At 42.3% G+C, this 21,314-nt stretch overlaps 1 protein-coding gene across 2 annotated transcripts in view; it reads left to right on the plus strand.

Annotated features, from left to right (window-relative positions):
* LOC136857863 (lipopolysaccharide-induced tumor necrosis factor-alpha factor homolog) overlaps positions 1–21,314 on the plus strand; it is a 118,300-nt gene that overhangs the window by 28,298 nt on the left and 68,688 nt on the right. The window contains exon 1 of one of the 2 annotated variants that reach the window (XM_067136879.2): positions 18,389–18,464. The exons of the other annotated variant lie outside the window; for it this stretch is intronic. The gene's annotated coding sequence lies outside the window, so the exon portion shown is untranslated. Of the gene's footprint in view, positions 1–18,388; positions 18,465–21,314 lie in introns of those variants that run through there. 2 annotated transcript variants of the gene reach the window in all.

Below are 21,314 nucleotides of genomic sequence, written 5' to 3' on the forward strand. Positions count from 1 at the left end.
CCGTTTAGAGAGTAGGCCTATGTTCAATTTTAAGGGTACCAGGTGTACGTTTTTCTCTGACTTGCTTTACATTTTCTTCCGCTACATGGCCCACTTAAAAGATAGCATGGTAGTAAGTAGCCTGTGTGTTAACCAAAGCTACCAGATATAATCTTGACAGTTTTGCACTCCATCAGTCGTTTTCACGTGAAAAGACATAGACTGGCAAACATACTCGTTTTTAGATTTACCGTATTATTGCTGCCATTTTTCCTTAAATCATGTTTTTCGCGGGAACCCGTTGATATTACCAGTGTTGCCAACTTATATTTTCAAGATCCGCTAAATACTACTAAAAATCCGCTAAAATTCCGCCAAGAAATCCGATCTCAAATAATGAGCAATCAAAATGAGCAATACTACTACTACTACTACTACTACTACTACTACTACTAATAATAATAATAATAATAATAATAAAAGTAAATGTCTGCACTCGCCTGATCTGTGAGTTTCACTGGGATTAACCTCCTGCATGCCAGCCGGCGAGCTAAAACATGTAGGCGTTTCAGTGCCGGGTGCAAACTAGGTGAATCCCCTACCTCAAGGGCCACAAAACAGGCCAGTTCATTAAAGGGTCTTCCTTCCTAGCATAAATACAAATGCTACTCTCTCACAGTTTCATTATCTGTCGTCATTCGTCATCTAAGAGGTAAGTACCCTTTCCCCACTCATTACAAATTTATGATACCATGATGTCATAACATCAAATCCAAATAACACGTCTTCCTCATGCGATTACTACCTCCTGATAAGAAATACGCAATAGATCGGCGACAGACCGGAGTACAAATTTTTATAAAACGTAAAATTGATAAAACACTAAATTCCGCTAAAATAAATCTAGAATTCCGCCAAAAAAATCCGCTGTCCGCTAAATGATATTTTTCTCCGCCGACAGTCTTCTAATTCCGCCAAATTTAGCGGAAAATCCGCTAAATTGGCAACACTGGATATTACGCGAAGATACATAGACTATTTTACCCGGAGTGATATGGTGAATGGAATTTCAAAATCAGTCCTGTAGTTTTTGAGATTACCCGTTGCATCTACACAAACTCACAGAGTTTCTTTATACGGGTATATTAGTAGAGAAGTAACAGGCTACGTATGTGTGTGTGTGTTTGTGTGTTACCGAGCGAGTTGGTCGTGCGGTAGCGGTCGCGTAGCTGTGATCTTGCATTCGGGAGATGATGGGTTCCAATCCCACCGCCGGCGGCCCTGAAGATGGTGCGACGTTAAACCACTAGCAAAAAAATAAAACTAGGCCTATTTTGTTCCTATTAATTTGCACGGAACGGTAGCATCACTCATACGTTAGTCACTTTCATGTTGTCAAAGCCAAGCATGAGAGACAGATCGATGAAAGTAACAAAATCCAGTCCGCACCAGAAAACGCTGTATCTGGCATGCAATAGCCTGGTCTTCCTTGAGATCTTATTGCACTGGAAGTGTGAAATATGTGATTCTCCGTGGTGACATTACGGTTGATCTCCAGTAAGCGAGGTGATGTCATTCTGAATTAATGGTGGCCAAGACCCTGACCTGTGTTACCACCATAATCACGCTGGATGCAACTGCAGTTGTAACGCTAAGCTACTCGTATAACCGGGTCACTTGCCGAAGGTCAAGAGATGTTGTTAGGAAGCTGCTGCAGAGGAAACATTTCACGGCCCGCCCTAATGGAGATGAGCCCATTAGGTGACGTAACGTCAAGGACTGATAGCAGCTTACTGCCACCGCTGTATGTTACTACAGTCGAACCCCTCCAGACCAATATTTTCAGGATCAAGTTGATTGTATTGTTATACTGAGAGAATAGGAAATTACGTGTAAAATACTTGTTAACCTCTACGTTAACAATATGACGTCTCCAGGCACAGTAATTTTTTTTTCTAGTTGATTTACGTCGCACCGACACAGACACCATTTTCAGGGCTGCCGACAGTGGGGTTCGAACATGCTATCTCCCGAATACTGGATACTGGCCGCACTTAAGCGACTACAGCTATCGAGCTCGACACAGTACATTTTATACAAGTGCAGTATTGAATATTCTTTAGGCATGGTGTTCGTCTCCTGCCTCCAACTCTGCGTTCTCTTGCTATCCCTTTCAGAATTAGTCGTAAAATGTGCATATTTTTCACCACGTAAAACATGCCCTAGGTATGAAATGTTGGATGGCTGAAGGTACTAAGTCTAGAACCACGCAATGGCGGTACATGAAATCTTCCAAAGTTCCTTGTCGTTATAGAACCCGGCAGACAGTTCTATGACCTATATAGTTTATCGGACGCGCGCCTTCGTCGCTGCTATTCAAAATGTTATGCCGCCCAGATACTACAACTCCACCTGCCCCCTCCAATTGTCAAAGTCAATTTAACACTTCTCCATGTAAGAATATAGAAAGCCTTTATAATGGTTTCCTTTAAATAATTCACTTTGGCAGAGGAAATGGTTCTACTAGAATACACCACAACGGACTGATCCAGTCCCCTCTGTGCCGAGTTAACCCTCTACTGCATACTGTTGCCGGCAGGCGACTTGTAACTTTTCACCTGTATACATGGATAGTTGGATACAGATTGTGAACAGAGGTAGTTTTACGGCACACCTTCAACTGTACAGTCAATTAAACACATATACCAGGAATGCCTTGGTTTTTTTGCACAACATAAGACAAAACAGCCCTACAACCAAAGGTACTCCTTCCACCCTGTCAACATCCACGCGTACCAACCACCGTTTATTTTACGTGGGCCCTCCCCATCACTTTACCACAGGCTTCAAGAGTACCTCTGGCTCAACCTCAAAGACATTACCGACCTACGGTCGTGCAAGTATACTTGTGCCTTACAATGCGTACCCATGGCCTGTAGGCAGTAATATTAGTTCTTTTAATGTTAAAAGCTTAGCGAAAAATCGTGAAAAATCGTATATATACCGCATTATGGCAATCCACACTACATAAGAGTGTTAAGCTATTAGCCCAGTTAAAAATTGCTGGTAGATCTGAAACACTGAACGTAAGTTGAACATTAAAGCTTGACATTTTCTTCACAAAACGAAAAGAAAAAAATAATGCAGTAAAGGGTTAAGAGTGCTCATTCATCAACACGGTGAAAAGCATCCTCTATGTGATACGCTGCAGTATTTACACACGCTGATAATTTTTCTGACGAATGTTATTTACTTTTACTTAATCTTAACGTAAAACACATATCGCTTTATCTTGAAAGAACATATTTCGTAACAGTAAACTCCATTAATCGGAACATCTACCTATTTTATATTAAAACCAAATGGAATTGTCGTGGAAAGTCTTAATTTTTCCTTATGACGGCCTGCAGTGTCTTAGAATATAAAGACTATACGAAATTCGTAATGGCACTGTGGTGCTTCCGTGGCCTGATAGCATCTGATATGATAAAGCGCATCTATTAATTACAGATGCTGCACCTGACATGGTTACAGTATGACAACGGTTGAAAGTTCTGTATAGCAACATGATTCATTTAACTTGTTTAGCGCACGATATGTAGCTGTAAGGAGTATTTTTTCTAAATATGAACAGAATAATAGCATCCGTGAAGAAAGTACCCGGTTATACTGTAAAACTGTGAAGTTATCAGAGAACTTCTATCGAGAATATTTTATTTTTGCATTTTAAAAGTCTTTTCTTTTATTCAGTGAGATAGCGGAACTCGTCAAGTAAATAGCATTGGAAGCATTGTGATTGAGTTTGGGAAGTTATGTTTTGTAGTTTCTTGATGTAGCTTAATCATACAGCATAATATACTGGCGATCGTCACAGGACTACGGTTTCGATACGTGAGAAGAATTCAGTTTAATGAATCAGAGGAAAGCTACTCGAACAGAATTTACGAGAGCTTTAAATAAACTGAAATATTTAATGGAAGCATCTGTGGTGGATACAATTGCAGTGCAAGTCTCTTAATGTACAGAAAAAAAGAGCCACCGAATTGGATGCTAAAATAATGTACGACGGGGCCGATCTGAACAATGACATGGTGGGGACGGAAGATTACCACAGTAAGTTTGTGGATATAAAGGTAAGAGCGTCTCAGATATTTTCCGATATGTTCCGATGAATAGAGTTGACTGTTACGAAATCCGTTCTTTCAAGATAAAGCCACATGTCTTTTACGTTAAGATTAAATAAAAGTAAAAAACATTCCTCAGAAAAATTATCAGCGTGTTTAAATACTGTGGCGTATCGCATAGAGGAGATATCGTCAGTGCTAACCATCGCAGCGAAAGAAAGTTCATATTGCCTAAATTGGAATTAAGAACATTTGAAGGTAATTAAGGAATAGCTACCTTCCTGAAGCCAATTTTAAAAGATTGATCAAAATGTTAATACAGCACCTGAAGACAAATTTCAGTATTTAATTCAGTCCGCATCATAAGGATCAATAACAAGAGAAGAAAACTATTCCAGAGTAGTGTCCAGCCTGAAGTCGAGGTTCGGGAAGGAAGACCTGTTAGTTCAAGTGTATGTCGGAGAAGTCTTGAAGCTAATTTTGTCTACCCATAAGTCGAAAGAATTGATAGATTTGGCTTCGCTACATGATAAACTAGAATATTATTTGAGAGCTTTTGAAATTTTAGGTGTCACAACAGATAAATCTTCCACTATGTTATTTTCTTTAATAGTGTCATGCTTCCCTGAAGAGTTTTTGAAAGCATGGCATATAAGTACTAGCAGGGCGGAGATGAAGGATACTAAAGAACGGCTTAGTAACTAGATAGAGTTTATGAAAACAGATGTGGAAGGGAAAGAAAGAATCACACTTACTCTCGATGGTTTTTGTTTGGAAAGTAGTGAAGTTAAAGCAAGTGTTAAGAAGAAATGAACTGAAAAATTTCACACTAATAGTAAAGAGATCATCCCTTTAGATTGTCAACCGATGACGTTAAAGAATCTAAGAAGACATATCTGTTGCGACAAGTCTCATAACAAATCTGACTCTGCCACTGCTCAAGGTATGAATATAGCAGAGAAACAGAAAGCTGAGGCAGAGAGGCTGCCGTTTCTCTTGTTTGAAACCAGGGCATATAACTAAGAAATGACGAGCAGTCTTAAGTAGTCTTCATGAGAAACATCATGTGACCTTAATGCATGAAGAACTGAAACCTCCTCATGTCACAACAACCAAGATAGACTTTGGAAATGTGACATTAACAAATTTCTATCACCGTCCCAAAGTTATTCTACAAACATTCAGAGTGAAGATAACATCCAGTAATCAGGAACCTTGTGTACGGGCTCTCATTGATACAGGATCCCAAAAGTCCTACATCTTGAAGGATATTACAGCAAAATATGAAGCACGTGTCTCAACGGGAAGAAGCTGTAATCCATTCTTTGTTCGTGGGTATAAATGCCAATAGTTGTAAACATCATTGTTATAAGTTATGGTTAAGTAATCTTGTAACATAATAGCTTATCATTCTGTTATATGTCAAGGTATTTCCTCATTTGAAGTGGACCTTGGATGGCAGAACTGAAGAAGAGGAACATTTCGCTGACGGAGTTCGGCCGCACTGATGAGCCGATAGTTATTTTTTCAGTAGCAGATGTTGCCGAAAGACCATTAACAGGCCGTCATGAAGAGTTATAATCAGTTCTTGTTGCACTGTGAAAACCGCTGGGTTGAACTCTAATGGAAAAAGTCCTTTCAGAGGGAGATTAATTATCTTAATATGGCCGAGAGTAGCTATTTTAGGTGGTCCTGCGACCACCTCCGGCTCAGGCCTCTGGGAGAGGCCTTCGCCATACGGAATGTGCTGACTAAGAGTGCATGCTTAACCTCACTTGACCGTACTTGAAAAGTAGGGCGGTTGGCTGAGAGCGCGCTCTTAACCTCACATGACCTTACGCTGGCTACGTGTCTAGTCTTAAACTTGCAGACCTCGGGTTCGACCCCTCGCCTAAGGGCGTTAATCGTACAGACCCTAGTTCGAAGCCTAAAAGTACAAGCTTAACCATAGAACTCCTCAGGTATTTTATAAAAACTCCCAAGAGGAGTCTCTGCGAATCGTATTGTTTTAAGATGGGTAAAATTCAGTTTTACTGCTCATGCAGTAGCATAACTAAGAGTTACTTCAACAAAGCACAAAATTTATTCAAATTCAACCTATTTTAGCATTATCAGTGTTGAAGAACAGAAATGGAATGAGAAAATATTTTCTATTTACACTATAATTGTGAAAAACTCAGGCACAAATTATAATATCACTGGATGCATTTAACACATTTTGTGGTGGACTTTGAATGTTCGCCACATGCATTTCGCCCACATTTGCAACACACTGTTTTCTGTATTCTTTCTTTCTTGTGATCACATAGGTAGCATCGTTTCTTCTTTGCATCTGTTGACATCACAGAAACTGAACTTTGAGTGCCATTTGCAATACTTTGAATTCAATGAATTGTAGATTTACAGAGTCTTAACTTCGGACGTCTACTGATATGGGATTCCAACAAATTCTCCGCTACCTTAGCAAGAAATACCCGACGACCACATTTCTTTTTCCTTATATTCCAGGTGGGATTTTTCTCCAAGAAAAGTACATATGCTGCAATTCCACACACATAAATACAATTCATAAGCCATGCGAGAGGCCACCTTTGGGTCTTTCGCTTGCGCGTGTGTGTATGTAACATCTGATCAAGCGAGTCCACGCCCCCTTTAGTCTCATTATAGTAAAGAATCATGTCAGGCTTTTCATCCTCTTCAGTAATGATATCTCTTGTGTGATACATTGTTGAAAGAAGTACAACGTCGTCTCATAAGACCTATCTGTGTCGGTGTGACGTAAAGCAAATAGCAAAAGAAGAAAAGAAGTACAACACATTTTCCTTTCTTAGGTACATTTATGATACCAAAGAATGATTATTAGTGAATCCAAACACGGAACGTTTTACCTCCCGGATCTTATTTGGCAAAACTTATTTAGGTATGAAGGCCTTGTTCTGCCTAACGGTACCCAAAATTGTTAGACCATTGTCGGATAAATTATCTGCCAAATACATTAATGTTAAAAAATTATCGATTGAAATATTCCTGAGACTTCCAAAATAGTCTGAACTAAGTCGTGAGACAACGCTGAAACCAACATTTGTACCTCTCTCGTCCCCTTCTTTTCCCATGTATGGCAATCCTTTCCATGGATAGCAATTTTATAGTCACAAAAAATAAAACAATTTATTCCGTATTTATCCAGCTTTGAGCTTGCCGAAATCCACGACGTTCTCTGAAAGAAACTAAATGTTCATTCACTATAAGATCCTCGCCTGGAAGGTAATGTTTCCCACGGTTGTGATTTATGGCTTCCCATAAATGTCCCTAAACGCAGCAAATTTGTCCTTTCTTCTTTCACTTCTTGTAGACCTGTCATCCAAACGCATAAACATCAACTGTTCCTCAAATCTCCGACGACTCATTGTTGCACGAAACACTGGTGGTCCATACCATTTGCTCCATAATATTCTGATGTTAGGTTGCTTTTCAAATGATCTGCAGTGATGGGTATTCCAATCAATGCTCTCAGGACAACACTGTCACACTTTTCCAGCATTTTCTACTTCCCTTTTCACTGTAAACACCCTCAGCTTCTGTGTTGGTGTGAAGAACAATATTTTCAAGTATTTCTGATGTGAAATTTGAGTCAAAAGAGTCTATAGAAGATTTAATTGTTTTCAAAGATGGCAGCTCTAGTCTGAGATTTGAGGATGTTATGCTCCCTTACCTTGCTTTGTTCTGGAAGGTGCACATTCCAAACAAACCCATTTTTTCCCACGTACACACTGTCTGTTGGTTGAAGTGTACTATCAGTATCAATAAGATTACTATCAACAACTTCACTCACGAAGTTGTGACACTTGCACGGAGATGGAATGTATTGACATTTGCACGGAACGCGAAACATTCCAGAAAATTACTAAGCATGGGTACGTCAAACAGTGACACTTGCACGGAGGACCAAGGAAGTTGTGACACTTGCACGGAGGACCAACGAGGGTTGGAATTCAGGAGCAGAAGAGGGGAAGATCCCCCCAGTAAAACAATAGATAGATAGATAGATAGATAGATAGATAGATAGATAGATAGATAGATAGATAGATAGATAGATAGAGAGAGAGAGAGAGAGAGAGAGAGAGAGAGAGAGAGAGAGAGAGAGATACCTTTAGAGTTCACTGCTACAGTTGATACCTGGTGACAACTAGTGTTCGGTGTTGAACTGGTGATAGTTGTTCGGCAGCTACGGAGTTCACTAAGACTACCAAGAGGGCCCTTTGTTGATTTGCATCGGACATGAGTACATTGTGAACTATACCAATAAAGATCAACTGACTTATTGGCGGCGGTGCGTAGATAGTGAAAGAAGAATAACAAGTAAAAGTAAAATAGTTTCAGGCAAGGCAAGCTGTGTTAGCATTCCGGATGAAGCGGCGAATGAAGTGAGAAAAAGTGTAGTAAGTAAAAAAAAAGTCTGCGAGGGAAACAGAGAGTATGATTTCAACAATTTACACCGAAGAGGTAGGCAAGCTCTTCAATCGAGGCTATGAGAATTACTGTACGTGTCTGTTAATACCAGAGTATATGAAAATCGAGACTCCGTGCAAGTGTCATTCCGTGCAAATGTCGCTCCGTGCAAGTGTTCCAACCCCTCACTCACATCGTTTATTTCACTCACTCACTCACTCACTCACTACACTGACACGCCCCTCCTCTTTACTGCCATTTTCGTCACTTTCTGGTATATAGTCTGAGTCACTTTTACTGAAAATACCGTCATTCGAATCATCCTCACTATCTAAAATCATACCGATTTCAGATTATGACAACCTCTTACTCATTTTGAATGAACGGTTACTTGTAAGAGCCAGTTATTGCTTGGGTACTGTTAAAATAGAAACTAGCACATTGTCGCAACAGAACAGCCTACATAATACTGCCGATATATTCTAGATGGGCCAGACAATACTTGCGAGTCCGTTAGACTCAGCCCGGGTGTCAGCGAAACAATGTGAAAACAGAACGCATAATAATGAAGAATGACTAAGAACGAAGCCATTGTATTATAAAAACATGGAGAAGTTCCTGCAAAGACAGGGAAATATTAAACAGTACAAAATATGACGAGGTAAGTCTGAGAGACTGCCGTTCAAAGTTCTAGGGTTGACCTAAGAGGCTCAACTAACCGCGTAAGAGTGTAAGCTTAACCTAACAGACTTCAAGTTTGATACTCTGGCAAACTGCATAAAAGTGTAGACCTAACTTCACGTTGACTACGCGTAACCTAATCTAACCTCCTAGGCTAACCACATAGGAGTGTAAGCTTAACTTAACATAATTTAATTTCAATACCCGGACTAACTGCTTAAAAGTTCAGGCTTAACCAGGCGTTAACCAAACTGGTTGCCCTTCACTACACCTGGCTAAAAGTGCAGGCTTAACCTTACTCTGACCAGGCGTTAACCTAACGGGTTGCCCTGCACTATATCTGGCTAAAAGTGCAGGCTTAACCTTACGCTGACCAGGCGTTAACCTAACGGGTTGCCCTTCACTACACTTGGCTAAAAGTGCAGGCTTAACCTTACGCTGACCAGGCGTTAACCAAACTGGTTGCCCTTCACTACACCTGGCTAAAAGTGGAGGCTTAACCTTACGCTGACCAGGCATTAACCTAACGGGTTGCCCTTCACTACACCTGGCTAAAAGTGTAGGCTTAACCTTACGCTGACCAGGCGTTAACCTATCCCAGGCTTAACCTAACAAGATCAGACATGGTCCAGGGGCTTTTGGAGCTGAGATTGAAACGAGATGGCGGCTACACACATTGCATTAATGGGACTAGGGAGCTGGTGTAAGGCTTAATATATATGCTTTATTCATAGGGGTGTAACATTGGGAAGCATCTTTGGGATCGAAGGTGAGCGACTGCAGAGGCATTCCTCCTCCTCCTCGTCGTAGACTTAGACTTCCTCCTCCTCATCCTCCTCATAGAGTTAATAGCGTATGCCTACCTCCTTCTCCTCCTCCTGAGTGCAAGCCTAACCGAACAGGCATGGACTCAACTCCAAACTTCTTAATCTCACAGACCCTGGATTCGATCATAGGCTTAACCTTACACGGACGTTAGCCTTACAGACTCAAGTCTGATGCTCAAGTGTGCTAGCTTAACCTAACAGGCACGGATTTGACGCCAGGCTTAACCTAACAAGGGCGTTACAGACTCAAGTTTGAGATTCGATCCCAGGCTTAACCTAACTAGACAAGATGAGACATGGTCTAGGGTTAACTTCAGGGGGCTTTGATGCTGAGCTTGGCGGAAGCTAAACTAGAAACAAGATGGCCGCTGCACATTCTAGTGATAGGACTAGAAAGTTGGCGTAAGGCTTAACACATGTGCTTTATTCATAGGGGCCGTAACGTTGCAAGCTGAACTCGGAACAAGGTAGCGGCTACACATTGTACTGGTGGGACTTGGGAGGTGGTATAACGCTTAATACATATGCTTTATTCATAGGGGCATAACGTTGAAAGGCAACCTCAGGTCTTGGAGCTGAGCGACTGCAAAAGGGCTAAAGGGTTGGTGTTTTCCCTCGGACTCGGCGAGGGATCTCACCTTTACCGCCTCAAGGGCAATGTTCTGGAGCGTGAGACTTTGGGTAAGGGGATACAACTGGGAAGGACGACCAGCACCTCGCCCAGGAGGCCTCACCTGGTATAATGAACAGGGGTCTTGTGAGGGGATAGGAAAATCGGAAGTGATAAACAAGGAAGAGGGAAGGAAGCGGCAATGGCGTTAAGTACCATCTCGGCATTTGCCTGAAGGAGAAGTGGGAAACCACAGAAAACCACTTCGAGGATGGCTGAGGTGGGAATCGAACACCCCCTCTACTCAGTTGACCTCCCGAGGCTGAGTGGATTCCGTTCGAACCCTCGTACAACTTTTCAAATTTCGTGGCAGAGCCGGGAATCGAACGCGGGCCTCCGGGATTGGCAGCTAATTACACTAACCACTACACCACAGAGGCGGACAATAATAATAATAATAATAATAATAATAATAATAATATCCGCCTATGACGAAATAGTCGCTGATAAACTTCTCAGTGCGAGTGAATGCACGTGTATGCGTATCCATCTATTCCTCTCAAGACCTAGGCTACATTATTTCTGCAAAATATGAAAGGAATGTGTATTTCAGATTATGATGACTTTGATCATCGTAATTTGAACCGAAGAGCAAAATATTAATAATCGCTCCAGAGAGACCTACGAATCAGATTCCGAAGCAAGTATCCGGGACAGCTGATACAGCGAGTTAAGCCGAAGAAGAGGAGTCAGCCCACAGTCAGAGTAGGACACATCATCCTTGTTGTCAGTAATTCTCTGCAGCGTCTGTATTGGCGTCTTCGCAGAGTCCCCAAGATCATCCCTTGTCGAGATTGTGTCGTGAGAGTGGTGAAGCTACAGGCTGCTAATGGAGAACTGACTCGTCATGTACAAAGACTTTACCCCTTGCAGGTATCCAGATGGGAAGTTTTGTGAAGGGGTTTCGATGAAGAGTTTCATCCTTGATCTTCCAATCAAGTGGAAGAATATAATCGTGTTGTTAATGAAACAAGGAGAATTGAACAGAAGGTATCTGGTTATAGAACAGGAGATGGAAGCTTGGTGAACGTATAGTTCCGTTTTTATGAGTTTCGACTTGACAGTTAGCCGGAAGTCAGCCGCTGGTGCCAAATTGCCACGAATACAAACAGCTGATTTACGATACACAACACGAACAGAAATGTAAATACTGGAATATAAGTCCATAATCGGTTATTCTTTGTAGCAATATACATGATTCACATAAGACTAATAATGCACAACACATTTAGGATAAGGCTACAAGATAAAAATATGTCAATGCTCGAGCAGATAAACCGTGAGAAAATTAAATTAAATGTCTACTCACCATGTAGAAGATCTCGCGTTGCTGTTAGATTCAGTTTCCCGTAACGAAGGAAATAATCCTACAAAGCGAATAACCCACTCTTTTCTCAGTCCCTATCGGCATTGTCATCGTCTGTTGAGGTTTCACTCTCGCTTGGCCCTAAAGAGATACACTGACTGACAGAGCAAATGCAACACCAAGAAGGAGAGGTTCGAAAGGGATGAAAGTTGGGGAAAAAACAGAGACGGCACGGACGAATAATTGATGTTTATTTCAAACCGATATGCAGGTTACACAATGCGCACGGCATCGACTCAGTAGGATGTAGGACCACCGCGAGCGGCGATGCATGCAGAAACACGTCGAGGTACAGAGTCAATAAGAGTGCGGATGGTGTCCTGAGGGATGGTTCTCCATTCTCTGTCAACCATTTGTCACAGTTGGTCGTCCGTACGAGGCTGGGGCAGAGTTTGCAAACGGCGTCCAATGAGATCCCACACGTGTTCGATTGGTGAAAGATCCGGAGAGTACGCTGGCCACGGAAGCATCTGTACACCTCGTAGAGCCTGTTGGGAGATGCGAGCAGTGTGTGGGCGGGCATTATCCTGCTGAAACAGAGCATTGGGCAGCCCCTGAAGGTACGGGAGTGCCACCGGCCGCAGCACATGCTGCACGTAGCGGTGGGCATTTAACGTGCCTTGAATACGCACTAGAGGTGACGTGGAATCATACGCAATAGCGCTCCAAACCATGATGCCGCGTTGTCTAGCGGTAGGGCGCTCCACAGTTACTGCCGGATTTGACCTTTCTCCACGCCGACGCCACACTCGTCTGCGGTGACTATCACTGACAGAACAGAAGCGTGACTCATCGGAGAACACGACGTTCCGCCATTCCCTCATCCAAGTCGCTCTAGCCCGGCACCATGCCAGGCGTGCACGTCTATGCTGTGGAGTCAATGGTAGTCTTCTGAGCGGACGCCGGGAGTACAGGCCTCCTTCAACCAATCGACGGGAAATTGTTCTGGTCGATATTGGACCAGCCAGGGTGTCTTGCACATGCTGAAGAATGGCGGTTGACGTAGCGGGGCTGCCACCGCTTGGCGGCGGACGCGCCGATCCTCGCGTGCTGACGTCACTCGGGCTGCACCTGGACCCCTCGCACGTGCCACATGTCCCTGCGCCAACCATCTTCGCCACAGGCGCTGCACCGTGGACACATCCCTATGGGTATCGGCTGCGATTTGACGAAGCGACCAACCTGCCCTTCTCAGCCCGATCACCATACCCCTCGTAAAGTCGTCTATCTGCTGGAAATGCCTCCGTTGACGGCGGCCTGGCATTCTTAGCTATACACGTGTCCTGTGGCACACGACAACACGTTCTACAATGACTGTCGGCTGAGAAATCACGGTACGAAGTGGGCCATTCGCCAACGCCGTGTCCCATTTATCGTTCGCTACGTGCGCAGCACAGCGGCGCATTTCACATCATGAGCATACCTCAGTGACGTCAGTCTACCCTGCAATTGGCATAAAGTTCTGACCACTCCTTCTTGGTGTTGCATTTGCTCTGTCAGTCTGTAATAAAGTCTTCAACATAATCGTCTGAACTACTTTATGCCGGCTCTTTCTGGCTATCCACCACATAAACTGGGTACTGGGGTTTGTTTTGTTTCAAGAGATGCATAAGATCCCCCTTCCCCATGTCATCGCGAACCGAAATATTGTGCTCCTTCAACCACTTAATGAACTCATTCTTTCTAGCCGCCATTGTTGGTGCTTTGTCAAGAATGACTCTCTAACATTACAAACAATTTCCCGGGCCCGGCTCCTTAGTGGAGTACCTCGTCCGAAGGGCTTTCTTCTCTTAGGAGCTTCATCCTTAAACGTAAGCGTCGACATGACAGAACATCAAATTCGCACACGGGCTTAAAATTAACCTACTATGTAACTACCGAACGAAATGTTAAACTAAGCTACTATATAAAATAGATCACCTGTTAGACACTATTTACTAACAATATAACGCGCTATACTATTAAAAATACTAAACAATACATTTATAAACTCTAAACTGCGAAATATAAACGAACAACAACCTAGCACAAAGACACACAAAGGCCGCGAAAAGAACTGAGCACAATACAACACACAGCTGATAGCACGTGGTTACAGTAAACAACAAATCGACAACACTGCTAACCGCAACTGGAGTCTAACGCGCTCTATCGGAGCGATCGGCTGTCTATGATTGGCTGTTGATTAATTCACTTACCCTCCGCCAAAAGGCAGCGCTCAAACGTCAAGTCGAAACTCATAATAACTGAACTATACCTGAGAGACTATATCTGTGATCAGTACTGTGTAGACTCACAACTCAAGGTGGGAGGATGCAAACTTATCAGAGAGCTTCTACAGCATTTTGAATGTCTTTTTTTTTTATTCAGTGAGATAGCGGATCTCGTCAAATATATAAAATTGAAGTCACTGTGATTTAATTCGAGAATTTATTGAATGTAGTTTCTTGACGTGTTTATTAAATAGTTTGAAATAAAACCTGCTGATGCGAGTTAATCACACAACACAAACGGTGTGTCGCTGATCTCCCTTTACCTCCACAACCAGCTGGATACGGCGTGCTAGTGTCCTTAGTGGCAACGGAGATATGGTGTCCCACGAAGAAGAATTTTCACTGTCAGACATTGTGTGTTTTAAATATGCACCAGTAACCTCATCCGATGTGGAGAGAAGCTTTTCGCGAAACAAAACTCTTTTAGCTGAAAATAAGTACAGATCTCTTTTTGAAAACCTGAAAATGCTGCTTGTAAATGTTAAAGCGTAGAAAGAATCTTCGACCTGTATAATGTACTTTTTATTTTCTATTTGGAATGCCAAAGGGAATGTACTTTTATGTTGCGTTAAGCATGATTCATTTAAGAAATCAAAGCAGTTTGTTCTTTCTCTCTCTCTCGCTGTCCCAGTATAACAATTTTCGTGTACTGTATGGCACCGGGTGAAGTAAGTAGAATGTTTTGTCTTTTACATTATTTTGTTTATACATTGTCAATCAGCTGGTAGAATTACTGGTGCGGTCTTTGTGTAGGCCTGCATGTTACCACTGTGAAAGTCTGTGTTTATTTGTGTGTACAAGTTATACGTGACATGCATGGGAAAATTTTGTTACAGTACCTTTCTGTAGAGTATAAATATAAGTTGCTGATGGAAAGCAAGGCGGAGTTTAGTGCACCTGAGGGCAATTTGTCCGCCTCTGTGGTGTAGTGATTAGTGTGATTGGCTGTGGGTTCGATTCCCGACTCTGCCAAGAAATTTGAAAAAGTGGTACGAGGGATAGAACGGGGTCCACTCAGCCTCGGGAGGTCAACTGAGTAGAGAGGGGTTCGATTTCCTCCTCAGCGATCCTCGAAGTTGTTTTCTGTGCTTTCCCACTTCTCCTCCAGGAAAATGCCGGGATGGTACCTAACTTAAGGCCATAGCCACTCCCTTCCCTCTTCTCGTGTATCCCTTCTAATCTTCCCATACCCCCACAAGGTCCCTGTTCAGCATAGCAGGCGAGGACGCCTGAGCGAGGTACTGATCCTCCTTCCCAATTGTATCCCCCGACCCAATGTCTCACGCTGAAGTACACTACCCTTGAGGCGGTAGAGGTGGGATCCCTCTCTGAGTCCGAGGGAAAAACCAACCATGAAGGTAAAACAGAAAGTAGCAGTACAAGAGAAAACAATCAGTGCTATGAAAGGTTATGAAGTGACCTTTCCTTCCGCTCTTTACAATAAAATCCGAAAAGAGTACATACTTGCTTTCGTACCGCGCATCTGCAGTGAGCAACATAGGATTCGGAAGGTGCATCATGCGCCCGCCTGTTGAGCGGGAAGTACGGCTAAAACGGAACCTTAGTACTGTGGACTGGTTTATACAGGCAGTGGACGTTATAACTATATTTTTGAAAACGTGCATGGGGGTGGTATAACTATATGGTAGAAATTTCTGAACATATTTTGGAAACTTAATCACATATTTTCAGTATTTTAGGCACATAAATAATTAGACTACATATTTCTGAAAAGTTAATAAAATTTTCCGAACACTAGCCGTAACTAAACTGAGGACATTTAGGTCTTAAAATCTCATTTTAGGTAGCATAAAAAGGCATTTAAAAGGTCAAAATAGGCACTATCAAAATTTGATCAAACTACTTCTTCCACACCCCGGTGGGTTCACGGGTGCGAACTATGATGCACATGTGATCGTCGCCGTGTTTTATGACCACATGTCATTCCTGAAGTCAGCCCTATGTGGAAGGATGTATTCGGTGTTTCTGTGGTGGCTGGTAGTGTGGTGTGTTGGGTGTATGTAGAAGGAAGTTTGTTGGGAAAAACGCAAACACCCAGTCTCCGAGTCAGAGGAATTATGCAGACGTGGTTAAAATTCTCGAACCGGGTGGGAATCGAACCCAGGATTCTCTGAACGTAAGGCCTCGACTCAGATCATTCAGCAAAGAAGCCAGACTTCGTACTAATAACTTAACAGATTAAATTATATGCTAAACAATTTCAGTGCGGGTTTTACCGTATTTATAACTGGTCCGGCTCCTTGGCTGGAAAGCCAGCATAATGCCCTTCAGTTCAGAGGGCCCTTGATTTGATTCCCGACCGGGTCAGGGATTTTAGCCACATTTGACTAATTCCGTTACTTCAGGGGCTTGGTGTTCGTGATCGTCTTAACACACATCTACACACAACACATCATACTTACCAACTACCACTTTTTTACTTTTACAATCTATTTTCACGTCGCACCGACACAGATAGGTATTATGTTGACGATGGGATAGAAAAGGCTAGGAGTGGGAAGAAAGTGGCCATGGCCTTAAGTACGGTACAGTCCCAGCAGTTTCATGGAGTGAAAATGGGAAACCACGGAAATCATCTTCAAAGCTACCAACAGTGGAGTTCGAACCCACTATCTCCCGAATACAAGCTGATAGCTACGCGACCCAAACCGCACAGCGACTTGCTTGCCACCAAAAAAAACACGCAGAAATAAATACATTCTTCAGGAAGGGTATTCTAGCGTAAAACTAGGCTTAATGTAAATTTATGCCTATCCAAGATAACCAACAAAATTCCAGAAAATAACTATTTTTGGAAGTGCCAGTTTGCTTTTGATCTCAGTTCTGTGATACAGGACGAAACTGTACTGAAACTATCGAAAGAATTTACTCCCAAGAGTCATGGCAGTGGAATGCTGCGTATTTGTTTAAGGTCTTCCTCACCGGGATAGTTGGCCGTGCGGTTAGGGGCGCGACGTAAAGCCACTAGCAAATAAGGTCTTCTGAGATAAATTTATGGCTTGTTTCAGACAGGATATTTCTGAATAGAGAAAATGTCTTCTTAAACTCACAAGACGTTTTCACGCTATATACTCCCGGCTGACCACGAGATATATATACAGTAAGGGTCAAAAAACAAAATAGAATTGAGAGTAGCGTTTTAGACGCTTAAATGGCAATTTATAGCAAGATATACGCTTCTTCTTCTTCTTCTTAAACTGCTTACCCTCCAGGGTTGGTTTTTCCCTCGGACTCAGCGAGGGATCCCACCTCTACCGCCTCAAGGGCAGTGTCCTGGAGCTTCAGACTCTGGATCGGTGGATACAACTGGGGAGGATGACCAGTACCTCGCTCAGACGGCCTCACCTGCTATGCTGAACAGGGGCCTGGGTGGAGGATGGGATGATTGGAAGGGATAGGCAAGGAAGCGGGAAGGAAGCGGCCGTGGTCTGAAGTTAGGTACCATTCCGGCATTTAACTGGAGGAGAAGTGGGAAACCACGGAAAACTACTTCGAGGCTAGCTGAGGTAGGAATCGAGCCCCCTCTACTCAGTTGACCTCCCGAGGCTGAGTGGACCCGGTTCCAGCCCTCGTACCACTTTTCAAATTTCGTGGCAGAGACGGGAATCGAACCCGGACCTCCGGGGGTGGCAGCTAATCACACTAACCACTACACCACGGAGGCGGACAAGATATACGCTAACGATCAAAATACGCAATTATAGGCACCAACAAATGCCTTTTACTCCTCATAATTTAATCTAAAAAATTAATAGGCTCTCAACTTAGCCGTAACACCAATAATATGTTTTTTTTTAATATTTGTTTGACGGTTTTAAGATTGTGATGTCAACAGCTGGATACACGAAATTTAACGTGTCTATCCTGATAACAAAATTCTTGGAAGAAATGTGCCCATATCGTCATCAATCGCGCACATATTGATAACATTGTCACTTCTGATACGTTACCGAGAAACTGAACACACTTCATTGTATCCTGTTTTCGTATATATACTACCGTGTTTTTAATTTGCCTTAAGAGCAGGTTGAGGTGTGGTTTCCTGTCATTACGTTCTAGTTCTCCAGCTATAAGGTAAGTGGTCGGTACGATGCCATAGGGTAGAAGTGGACCGTGATGTAGGCTTGTCAAGCGCAAGGTTTTAGCCGGAACAGTACAGAATTTTCCCGTTTTGTTCCACATACGGAGCAACGCGTAAACTTTGTTTCTTAATGTGTTTACCCTCCAGGGTTGGTTTTTCCCTCGAACTCAGCGAGGGATCCCATCTCAAGGGCAGTGTCCTGGAGCGAGAAACTTTGGGTTGGGGATACAACTGTGGAGGAGGACCAGTATCTCACCCAGGCGGCCTGACCTTCTATGCTGAACAGGTGCCTTGTGGAAGGATGGAAATATTGGAACGGGTAGGCAGGAAAGAGGGAAGGAAGCGGCCGTGGTCTGAAGTTAGGTACCATTCCATCATTTGCCTGGAGGAGAAGTGGGAAATCACGGAAAACTACTTCGAGGCTAGCTGAGGTGGTAATCGAGCCCCCTCTACTCAGCTGACCTCCCGAAGCTAAGCGAACCGCGTTCCAGTCCTCGTACCATGTTTCAAATTTCGTGGCAGAGCCAAGAATCGAACCCGGGCCTCCAGGGGTGGCAGCTAATCACACTAACTACTACACCACAAAGGCGGACACAGCTCGTAAACAGTATGCAAAATGTTCTGATTTTGGACATTACTGCACGACCATTTTTATTTTATACTAACAAGTAAGTGTTTCTAAACTACTTAAGTAAGTGTTTTGATTTGAGTGATGACATTTTGTCTCTTGAAGAAAAACCACAATTTCAAAATATACTCAAATTAGCAGAGTATCTTTGTGTTGTTGAGCTCTGTAATGAAGATGTTAGAGATCACTACGGTTTACTATTTGTTTTGTGTGGAAGGAAGCTGAACAGCTGAAGTCAAAGTTATCTACCACGAGAGTACTACTGCGCGCTACGGAACTGATTAGTGCATCAAAACGTTGCAGTAATTTGTTTTAAGTATATTTCTATCAAATGTATTTAGAGGGAGAGTGTTCTTTACTATAAATATTATATGCAGGACTAGCAAGATACCCGTGCTTCGCTACGGTATTATACTGAAATTTATAATTGAATGCTTATTGTTTTAGATATATAATCCGCCGAAATTCGTGATCAGACTCGTTTTCTGCGAGAATCTGACTCGTTTTCTATTATTTTACAGCACGTTTCCTCCCATTTTTCAATATTCCTTTCCAGCAATCGATTTCGTACTTCCCGGGCTAGGCTCAGGTATTCCTCCTGGTCAGTTGGGTCCGTAAATCTTTGCCATCTTTTCCTTTAATCATTTTTAATATGGATAAAATCCTTCAGGAGATCCGGCGTGGTGTCATATTGGGTGATTTGGCGGCACTGAACCCGCGGCCGGACTGCATTCTTAGTCATTACCCGTCCAGGAGCCGTTGCCAGCGCGGTCCCCACATTTGACGACGGTCCGGAACATTATTATTATTATTATTATTATTATTATTATTATTATTATTATTATTATTATTATTATTATTATTATGTGTTGCTGGAATGGCTGATGACAGGGAAAACCGGAGTATCCGGAGAAAACCCTGTCCCGCCTCCGTTTTGTCCAGCACGAATGTCACATGGAGTGACCGGGATTTGAACCACGGAACCCAGCTTTGAGAGGCCGGCGCGGTGCCGCCTGAGCAACGGAGGATCCTTATAAGTACATTAATAACAGTAAAATCAATTGGTCTCACCTCCTTCTACACCCCACCGCCGTTAAGTTTATTTACCGCCACCCCCCCCCCCCAAAGAAATTAAAAGAAGACTTGTTTCTTTATGTTTAAGGGAGATTCCAAACACCAATGTTCACGTCTATTACCTTCAGTTTTGAGATATAAGTATCCCCATAAAAGTAATTTACTTTTTCACTTCATTTCACACTACTCCCCCCCCCCCCTAAGTGAACTTTCCCGAAATAATACTTGTTTCTTTAATAGTAAAGGATCTTCTAAATACCAATTATCACGACTCTAACTTCTTCAGTTTTTGATTTATGTGTCCTCATGAAAGGAATTCAACTCCTTTACACTCCCGCCCTCCAAGATGGTTTCCCGCCCAAAACGCGTTTTTCTTTGTTTTTAAAGGAGATCCAAATACGAATTTTCACATCTGTAATAACTTAAGTTTTTATTAGATGTATATATTCTCATACAATTAAGCCAATTAATTTTTCAATTCTTTCACCCCCCCCCCCCAGCTTCATTGGATTTTAAGAGAATACGTGTATTTTTACTTTTAAAGCAGATTGAAAATATCAAATTTCACGTCTGTAAAATCTTCATTTTTGAGATATCAGTAGCCTAATTAAAAGAATTCAACACCATTTTCAGTCACTTTTACCCCCCCCCCCCCTCCACCCAGGTGATATTTCCGAAAACTAAAAATACACGTTTCTTTATGTTTAATAGAGATAAAAAATACAATTTTTCACTTCTGTAGCATGGTAAATTTTTTTAGATAGACTGTAAAAATTCTCATTTCAAAATTTCACCCCTTTTGAGTTCCCCTTAATTGGAGTTTCCAAAAAGAAATCACCTATGTTTCTTTACATTTACAGGAGATTCCAAACACCCACTTTTTACGTCTGTAACATTTTACGTTTCCAAGATATTCTGTAGATATAGTCTTTCAAAAATTCACCCCAATTTGTCACTCCTGTTTAACCGCCATTAATTGGATTTTCCGAAAACAAAATATACGTGTTTCTTTATCTTTAAAGGAGATTCTAAATACCAATTTTCACATCTATAACCTTTAAAAGTTTTGAGATATAGATACACTCATTTTAAAATATTACCCCCTTTTCACCCCCTCCCTTAATTGGATTTTCCAGAAACA

This window comes from Anabrus simplex, chromosome 1 (genome assembly GCF_040414725.1).
Source record: "Anabrus simplex isolate iqAnaSimp1 chromosome 1, ASM4041472v1, whole genome shotgun sequence".
Taxonomy (NCBI): Eukaryota; Metazoa; Arthropoda; class Insecta; order Orthoptera; family Tettigoniidae; genus Anabrus; species Anabrus simplex.